Consider the following 9,699-nt stretch of genomic DNA (forward strand, 5'->3'; position numbering starts at 1 on the left):
ATATATCTTTTTATTGATTTCAGAGGTGAAAGGAGAGGGAGAGAGAGAGAAACATCAATGATGAGAGAGAATCATTGATTGGCAGCCTCATACCTCCTACTGGGGATCAAGCCTCACAACCTGGGCATGTGCCCTGACTGGGAATTGAGCCATAACCTCCTGGTTCATAGGTCGATGCTCAACCACTGAGCCATGCTGGCTGGGCTCTTTCCTTTTGATTAAACTGGCCTCATCCAACCTAGGAGTACCCTGACTTACTCACCTCCCTCTCCTTTGCACATCATTAAGCCTCAGGACAGTGAGGTTCTGGTTGGCATCAAATAATCTCAGGAACAAAGCCTCATGTTTGTTGACTACAGAGACAGAATTTTAGTCAAACTGAAGATAGCATCTAGGCTCAGTTGTGTTTCAGCTCCAGACCCAGAAAAGCAGAACGACCCCACCGACCTCACCCTTGTGAAACCAGACAGAGCGACGCCGGGCTGACATCAGGACCAGATGCAATGATCAGCTACCTCAGTGGTTCTCAACCTTCTGGCCCTTTAAATACAGTTCCTCATGTTGTGACCCAACCATAAAATTATTTTCGTTGCTACTTCATAACTGTAATGTTGCTACTGTTATGAATCGTAATGTAAATATCTGATATGCAGGATGGTCTTAGGTGACCCCTGTGAAAGGGTCGTTCGACCGCCAAAGGGGTTGTGACCCACAGGCTGAGAACCGCTGAACTACCTCCTACCCTAGCACGGAACAAGCAGGAGAGACCATGACCCCAACTCCCTTCGTCACCGTGAGTAATGATTTTCCCGTATATAACCCATCCCCTAGAAGCCATAAGGGAGCCAGGGCTGAGAGCAATTGCTTACCCGTGACTCTGGGTTTGGCACCATTTCCTTAACTACTAAACCTATATTTCTCAATTGCAAGCTCCTGTTTGTGTTTGACTGGGCTTTGATACACGCAGGCAAATGAATCCCTTTAGTTCGGTAACATATCTACTTAGATGAGAGTAGAAGGCCAGGCTGGACAGAAGCACATGATTCAAGGAGTGAGCAGGTGATTGATCAGATTCCCTTCTGGGTTCTATATGCAGACTTGGGAGAGAGCAGCTCTCTCTTCCCTTTAGAGTCACCAAGTGGGACAAATGGGAGCTTGGAGCTGCCAATGGTTGAGTCTCATTTCCCCTGCTGCTTCCTCCTGAAGAAGTCCAGCCACAAAAGAAGAGAGGGGCCCCCACAGAAAAAGAAGTCCAATGAGCAGAGGCAGAGACAGAAAGAGAGAGGGGAGGGGGGACTCTACTGACCTAAGTGAAGTCCATGAACACAGCTCTGCCTGAAGCTATGTGTCCCCATTTCCCACCTCTGTGAGCCACTCAATGTCCTGTTTGGTTAAGCCAGTTGGAGTTGGGTCTCTGTGATTTTCAACCAGAGGAATTCTAACACAACTACTTCTTTGGTATGTTGTCAAGATTAAACAACATCATTTTAGTAAAGAACTTAAAACAGCTTATAGCCCATGCTCATTAAACATTGGCTTTTACTATTGTTGTTCTTTTTGTTGTTGTTGTTAATTCTCCCCTGAGGATATTTTCCCATTCATTTTTAGAGAGAGTGGAAGGAAGGGAGAGAGACAGAGAGAAACATTGATGTGAGAGAGACACATCGATTGGTTGCCTCCTGCACATGTCTCAACCTGGAGCCAGGGATTGAGCCTGCAACCAAGGTACATGCCCTTGACCGTATCGAACCTGGGACCGGCTAGTCCTATAGTTGTTCTTATAGTCATTTGTCTATTTATCTTATTCATCTTTGCCTGGTGAGTCCCTGTGACACATGACCTTTGCAGCTGCTATTTCTTATACCCCAGACACTCTACCCAGCTCTTCACTTGGCTTCTTGTCATCAGTCAGGTCTCAGCACACATGTCCTCTGCTCTGAGGGGCTCTGTCTCTGCCCACCCAGCCTGGGCCTCCTCTTTGCTCCCTGGGGCACTTCCAGTACATTTCCCTCCTCTTAGGTTTCACGGCCTATTCGTTAGTGCTCTGTGCATTGTCCACCTCCCCAGTCAGACTATGAGCTCCAAGAGGACAGGAACCATGTGACTCCTGCCATTTCCATGTCCCCTGTGCTAAACACAATGCCCGACACATGCTAGGCCCTTGTCTCACTCAGCCACTGCTGTGTCACAAACCACCCCAAAGCCAGTGTTGAAAACAATTGACTCTCATTCATGTCTCACCGTCTGGTTGGAGGTCAATTACCCTAGACAGGCTTGGCTGGCTGGATGTGCTTCAAGTTGCAGGTCTGGCTGAGCTTATCTGCTTGCTATGTAGTGGGATCAGACCTGCCACATATGTTGCTAAGCTGCTGCTCATGGAAACTCCATAGCACCACCAGCCAATCTAAGCCTGGACCACATCAGCTGCTTGATCCCTCACTCGGCCCTAATCCAGGCTGCCGTCTCACCCCTTGCTAGCCGGGCTCAGCCCCACCAAGTTCCACCATCAATCATCTCCCCAGCCACAGGGTCTGCACACAGTAGGGCTGCAGAAAGCATTGCTGGGTGCTTCTTTGCCTGCTCAGTTCTCATGTGGTAGAGATGGTCTGAGTCAGCAGGACCCCAGGGGCTGAGAAGTTTCTTCAAAGAAAAGGAAGCATGTCACGGCTCTAAGCTCACCTCCTCTTCTCTCTCCGGGGTTCGAAGAGAGAGCTGGCCCAGGCAGGGCGCTTTCTGCTCATTTCAAAGTAAACACTGCACATTATTGGGCTGTGCTTTTTCTCTGAGTGCATTCTTTGTCTCCACCATCGTCAGGCCTCTCATGCCACATCAAAGCGTCTGTAAACTGCACACCCCACCAGCCCCGGAGGGCCGCCACTCTGTTGTCCCACTCCACCACCATCCGTAACACAATCACCTCGATTCGGCCAGGACATCCTCCTGCTAGGAGAAGTCCTCAGACTCAGCAGGAGGTTCTGACTCAAGTTACATAGAGGACAAAGAACAGAGTAAAACGCTACTATAATACGATCTAATTCAATGCTGCCTCCCAGAAAATGTCACTCCGGAGAGACAGACTCGGCCCCGCTGGACTCCAGGGCTCACTCAGAAGCACTCGGCAACTGCTTATTCACAGCTGATGAGAGCAGCCCCAGGAAATGGTAATTTTAACATCAATTTATTGGGCCCCATGCTTGGGTCAGGGCTTCCAGGAGGAGGAATTAAGTCATTGTTGGAGAACTGGCAGCTGCCAAGCTGAGATCAGCTGATTTGCACAGACCACGTCTGGCTTTGAATTCCCTGAGGATGGGGAGGGCGGGGGTGTATTCTAAGCACATCCAGAACCACACCTTGGAGACTGGCACTAGGCACCTGTTCCAGCAAAAGGACATTCTCCAGGAGAGAAAACCGAGGCCACACACACTGAGTCAATGGCAGACTGGGTCTCTGAGCCTGAATCCAGACAGCTCCTGTCCCACCCCTGGCTTCTTTGAAGAGCAGGCTGGGTGGGAATCATGACTGAAAGACGAACAAACCAAGAAACAAAACCCTAGACCCATTCGCAGACTGTGTTACCGAAGGGGGTGGTCTGGTACTGGGCACATTGCCAAGCCACTTCCCTACTCGTGGTCTGTTTCCTCATCTGTATAAGGAGGAGGTTGATGGTTTTTGAGATTGCTGCTACTTCTGGTACTGGGCAACACTATGTTACCATGGACCTCAGTTTCCTGTCTTTCAAGTGGACATAATCTTCTACTTCCCACCCCGCTGTGAGGACCACACCCGCTTCAGAAGCTCCCTGGCATAGTGGGGTGAAATAACCCTGGGACCAAGCGGTCAAGCTTCACATAGCAGCAGCACAGTGATGCTTGGTGCAGAGTCAGGGCCACATCTGAACTGCTGGCAGGAGCAAAGAGCCAGGGGAGGGGTCTCAGACTCGGCTATGGTGCTTGCAGTCCCTGGAAAGGCCCCTCTAGAATGAGGAAGCTCTTTAAGGCAAATCCCCTTCACTGTCACAGCAAGTCGGTGAAATTACAGGTCTCGGGAATGTCTGTCCAAGGAAGGCTCGGTAGTGCTGGGCTGTGGGCAAAGACCCGGGGGTGGAGGTGGGGGGAGAAATGTAAAGGGGGAGGACCAGGATGAAGACAGACTCCTGCCTGTGGTGCAACATGTCCAAAGTATGGGGTCCTGCATTAGAAACACCTGACATCAAACGCTGCATCCATCACTCACTAGTTACACGACTGAGGGAAACTCAACTTTTTTAAACTTCCGTTTGCACATCTATAAAATGGGAAATGAGAATGATACCTCTCTCACAGGGATATGGTGGCAAAGTCCTTGGCACCACACCTAGCCCAGGCTATTTCCTGGATGGCAGCAACAGTAGCAAGAGTAGTTGCGGCAAATCTACAAAGTGATGCGTTCTTTAAGGAGGGGATGCAGAATCCATCCCACTGACTGTGGGGACAGGGGAGGAAGGGCTGTGGTTTGGGGAGGAGCAGATGGGTGGGCCTGAGCTGAGGGAAATCTGGAGAGGCACAGACACTCAGACCAGGCGAATGAAGGAGTGCAGTTAACAACTTCTGATTGTGTTAATGATAGCAGGAATTATTCATATCAGTCTAACAGCAATTATATTAGTGGGAAGAAGAGTTATGAATCCATGTTCTAATGGTGGCTGTAATGAGGATTGTAATAAGAAGCTGAAGGCAAATTTCATCTCGTAGATCAATCAAGAAGAAATTTAAATGGAGAATGATGACTGAATCACTGCCCTGTGTACAATTGCAGGATAAATGGGTGCAAATGTTAGAGCAATGAGAGGGGGGAATTCACAGGGCTCAGTCCGACTGTGAATGACTAACCAGTCAGATAGATATTCAACGGCATGTGAGGCTCAGGAAATAAATGATGTTTCTAAAATTCTACACAGAGCGATAATGGAGCCCAGACCCAAACTCAGTTCCGTCTGACACCCAAACTCCATCCACGTGTCAAAGTCAACCAAGTTTGAGTCTTTATCTATGATTGTTCCTGGCCTCCTCTGCCCAGCAAGACTGAGACTAATGGTTGGGAGAGAGGGTTGTGGACATTCTGGGCGTGGGGAGATTGCCTCCAGTACAGATGGGCTATGTAGGATATAGAACCCAAATTGTGGTTTAAAGACTCTAAGACAGGGTTATTATCCAAGTGGGAGAAGCCCCCACATACATTGTCATACCAACATTTTAAAGTCCGTATGTAATAGGGGTTATTGATAGTATGGCCCTTAGAAAAAATAGCATGCATGCCCTCATTTTAAAGATAAAGAATCTGAGGCCTCGATGGGAAAGGTGACTCGCCCAAGGTCATGGCATGAGCAAACTGTAGAAGTCAGGGACTAAAGCCATATTTTTCTGAACTTCCTCCTGTGCTTTTCCCACCATGGCTTGATAACATTCTCTGGCCACGTGTGAATATGTCTCGGTCTAGGTAACATATTGATTAGATGCAATGACCTGTCATGACCTGAGCTTCGCACATTTCTTGACCCCATTAGCCAGGAGATACCAGATTATCTGTCCTGGGCCTGAACAACAGACACTCCCCAGCCCTTCATCACTGGCGTGGCTTCTGTCCGTGGTACTGAAACGGGGTTAGCATTTCAATAGATGAGCTCTCAGCATCAATTCCCTATTCTGTCCCACTCTGTGAGTACTGTTGAGGATTGGAGAGTAAACTTTATAAATTCAACGTTATACATTTTAATTTATAGGCAATAACAATGGACACATTTTAAGTGTGCAGGTCAATGGCTCTTGACAAATATATATACCTATGGATTATACTACCCCAATTAAGATAAGGTAAGTTTCCCTTGTCCATCAACTGCTTCCCATCTCTCCGTGTTCGGTATTGTAAGATAAGCTGAGTCAGAGCAGGCACAAGGAATGGTGGGACCCACGGGATGGGAGCAGAAGGGGCAGAGGAGACTTCCTGGGAGAATGAGCTTTAATCCAATATGAGTAGGTGTTAGTCAGCTGAAGGGGTGGTGGACAAGGGAACTCCAGGTCTGTATTTTGGGTTGATATCCCGTATGTGTCTAACTATTTTTAGCTTTGTAGTTATGGGGGAGAGGAGTACTTCTTTACCTCTCTGAAAATATATTTCACTTAGATATTATTATTTTCAAGCCATCCAAGCTCACAGCTTTGCTTATCAAAATAATAGCCAATCCTTCTTTCCAAGGGTCATGATTTTATTCTTCAGTGGCTACACCAATGAGAAAATGGGCAAAACCAACCCCATCTACCCTCTACTTGGGGACAGGGGGATGAGCTGATCCGCTGAAAAGTAGAATAAGTTACATCTGCACAATAAACCCCAAAAGTTTCTTGGAAAAACAGACCCAAAATAGCTCCTGAGAAATTTATAAGGGTTGTATACACATAAGTACACATATACATACATCAGAACATATATATATATGGAAGCACAATGAGATGGTGCCTACATGAAGATACATGTTCCCACATTCACATATGGCCACACACACACACAGATACACATATATTTGTATACCCTTCATCTCATAACAAGTGAATAGACAGATGGAAGAGTTTATGATGCAATCTAACTTTCTCAACTCCATAAACTGTTAGTTCCAGGTAGGAGCAAACCATAGGAAGTAAATTAAGTCATTAATTACGAGTTTGGGCAGCCACTTCTACTTTGGGCTCATCATCTAGCAAATAGAGGTCAGAGTGGGTGAGGGTAGGGATCGGATTGGTTGAGTCACTAAGGCCTCTCCAGTTCTCACACTATAGGGGTTAGGACTTCCTGACCTGTAAGTAGAGGATAATAATAAAATCTTCCTTGGCTAGAGCATTACATGTAAAATGCTTAGAGCAAGGTATGATTAGTCTTCATAATCTTAGCCATTCTAATTGGTGAATTTTAATATCTCACCATCCATCATTTAGTATGAATTTGCTTAATGACTACTATTGTTGAGCATGCTTTCATGAGCTTATTTGCATCTGCTTTGATAAGGTTTTAGTCTTAAAAAATTGCCCTTTAAAACCTGGATTGTTTTCTTATATAAAAGTTTGAGAATTCTTTGCATACTATGGATACATATTTTTTAGCACACATGTGATTGACAAATATTTTCTTTCAGTTGGTGACTTATCTTTTTATTCTCTTTAGAGGTGTCTTTCAAAGAGTAGAATTTTTTTTTTATATTTTGATAAAGCCAGATTAGCTTGTTCCTTTTTGGATTGTGCTTTTGATATTATATCTAAGAAACATTTGCCTAAGCCAACCTCATAAAAATTTCCTATTCTTTTTTCTGAAGCTCTATAGTTTCAGTTTTTACATTCAGTATGGATCAAAGCTTTTAATTTTTGCATAAGGATGGCCAATTTGCATATGGATAGCCTTAACTATTTGTTGGGGGGGGGGGAACTAACACTTTTCAACTGAATTGTCTTATACCATTGTAAAAAATCAGGTGTCTGTATATGTGTGTATCTATTTCTAGATCCTATTTTACTCCATTAATCTATTTATCACTCTTGATGACAATATTACCTATATTATGCCAATATTAGTCTTGATTACTGTAGCTTTATAATTGGTCTTGTAACAGATACTGTTAGTCTTCTAACTTTGTTTTTTTCTTTAAAGGTGCTTTTGAATATTGTAGTTTTTTTTTGCATTTACATATAGATAGTAGAGTCAGTTTGTTGTGTGGCTCCATGGTTGAGCATCACCTATGAACCAGGAGGTCACGGTTTGATTCCAGGTCAGGGCACATGCCGTGCTTGTGGGCTCAAGTCCCAGTAGGGGGCATGCAGGAGGCAACTGATCAATGATTCTCTCTCATAATTGATGTTTCTATCTCTCCTATTCTCCCTTCCTCTCTCTAAAATCAATAAAAATATATGTTAGAGTCAGTTTGTTAATATCTGTAAACACACTGTTGGGTTTCTAATTGGGGTTGATTAAATCCATAGAACAAGTAGTGGAAAACTGATGGTGTTTTGTAGTTTTCAGTGTATCCGATTTGTGCATCTTTTATCAGATCCTTCTCTAAGAATTTCATATTTTATGCTATTGTAAATGGTTTTGTTTTTCTAATTTTTGTTTGTTGCTATCATAGAGAAATATATCTTATATTTGCATACTGATCTTGTATTCTGAAATCTTTTTAAACTCACTTATTAGTTTTAGTATCTTTTTTTTAGTGTAAATTTCATCAGGTTCTCTGCATAAATGATCATGTTATATTTGAATAAAGGCAGTTTTGTTTCTTTCTTTTATTACTGAGTTACTATTCATGTTATCTTTCTTTTTTTTTCTTATCTAATTGCTTTAGCCAGAACCTCCACTACAATATTGACTAGAAGTGGTAAGAGCAGAAATCTGCCTTCTTCCTAATTTTTAGAGGCAAAGCATTGTCTTTCACCACCAATAGGACACTATAGGGTTTTTGTAGATACTCTTCATTCCATTGAAGAAGTTCACTCCTCTTTCTACCTAATTTTTTCTTTTTATCAGAAATGAGTGTTAGATTTTTGTCAAGTTTTTTTTATGGATCTTTTAAGATACCATATGGGTTTTTTCTTTTTGAGTTTGTTAATATGATGAGTTATTGATTTGAAAATGTTAAACCAACTCTTTATTCCTGGCACAAATCTCACTTAATCATAATGCATTATCCTGGATTTGAGTTTTTATAATTTTGTTTAGAATGTTTACATTTAATTTCATGATATATCTGGGTTACAGTTTTCTTTTTTTGTTATGTCTTTGTCAGGTTTTGGCATAAGAGAAATGCTGGCCACATACACACACACAAAATGAGTTGGAAAGTATTTACTCATCTCCATTTCGGGGAAGACTTTGTATAGGATTGGTTTTATTTCTTCCTTAAATGGTTGGTAGAATTCACCAGTAAAGCCATCTGAACCTGAATTTTTCTTTTGGGGAAGATTTTGAACTTAGAATGTATTTAAATAAATTTGTTACTATTCATGTTATCTATTTCTTCCTGAGTGAACTTCGTTAGTTTATATCTTTTTAAACTTTAGTTCACTTCTTTTAAGTTGACAAACTTATTGGTGTAAAATTGTTTATTATATTTTGTTCTTATATTGTAATATCTGGAGAATCTGTAGTTATGTCATCTCTCTCATTTCTAATATTTGTGTCTTTTTCCTTTTTTTTTCTCCTGATCAGTTTTGCTGGAGGCTTATCAATTTTTATGATCAACCAGCTTTTGTTTTATTGGCTTTCTCTATTATTTTTCTGTTATTATTTCATTGACTTATATTCTTTTTTTTTCTTTGTTGTGTTTTTCCCCAACATCAATTATCCCCCCATACCTCCACCCGCCCCTTAATCACCACACTGTTGTCCCTGTCCATGAATTCCTATTCTCTTTTTTTTCCACTCAATCCCTCCACCCATCCCCAACACCCCTTCACCGGAGCTGTCTACCTGCTCTCTCTTGAGTCTCTCTATTTTGCTTGTTAGTTCAGTTAATACTCTTATCTTAATTATCCCCTTTCTTCTATTTACTCTGGGTTTCCTAAGATTGAATCTGAGCTAATTAATTTGGGAACTTTTTTTTAAAATATATAGACCAATAGTGCTACAAGAAAGGTATTGGTTGAATGAATAAACACAACTTATTTTTGTTGAATACCTGGT

The sequence above is a fragment of the Myotis yumanensis genome, unplaced genomic scaffold (assembly GCF_028538775.1).
Source record: "Myotis yumanensis isolate MYYU_CA2020_CCGP unplaced genomic scaffold, mMyoYum1.0.hap1 SCAF_2, whole genome shotgun sequence".
NCBI lineage: Eukaryota > Metazoa > Chordata > Mammalia > Chiroptera > Vespertilionidae > Myotis > Myotis yumanensis.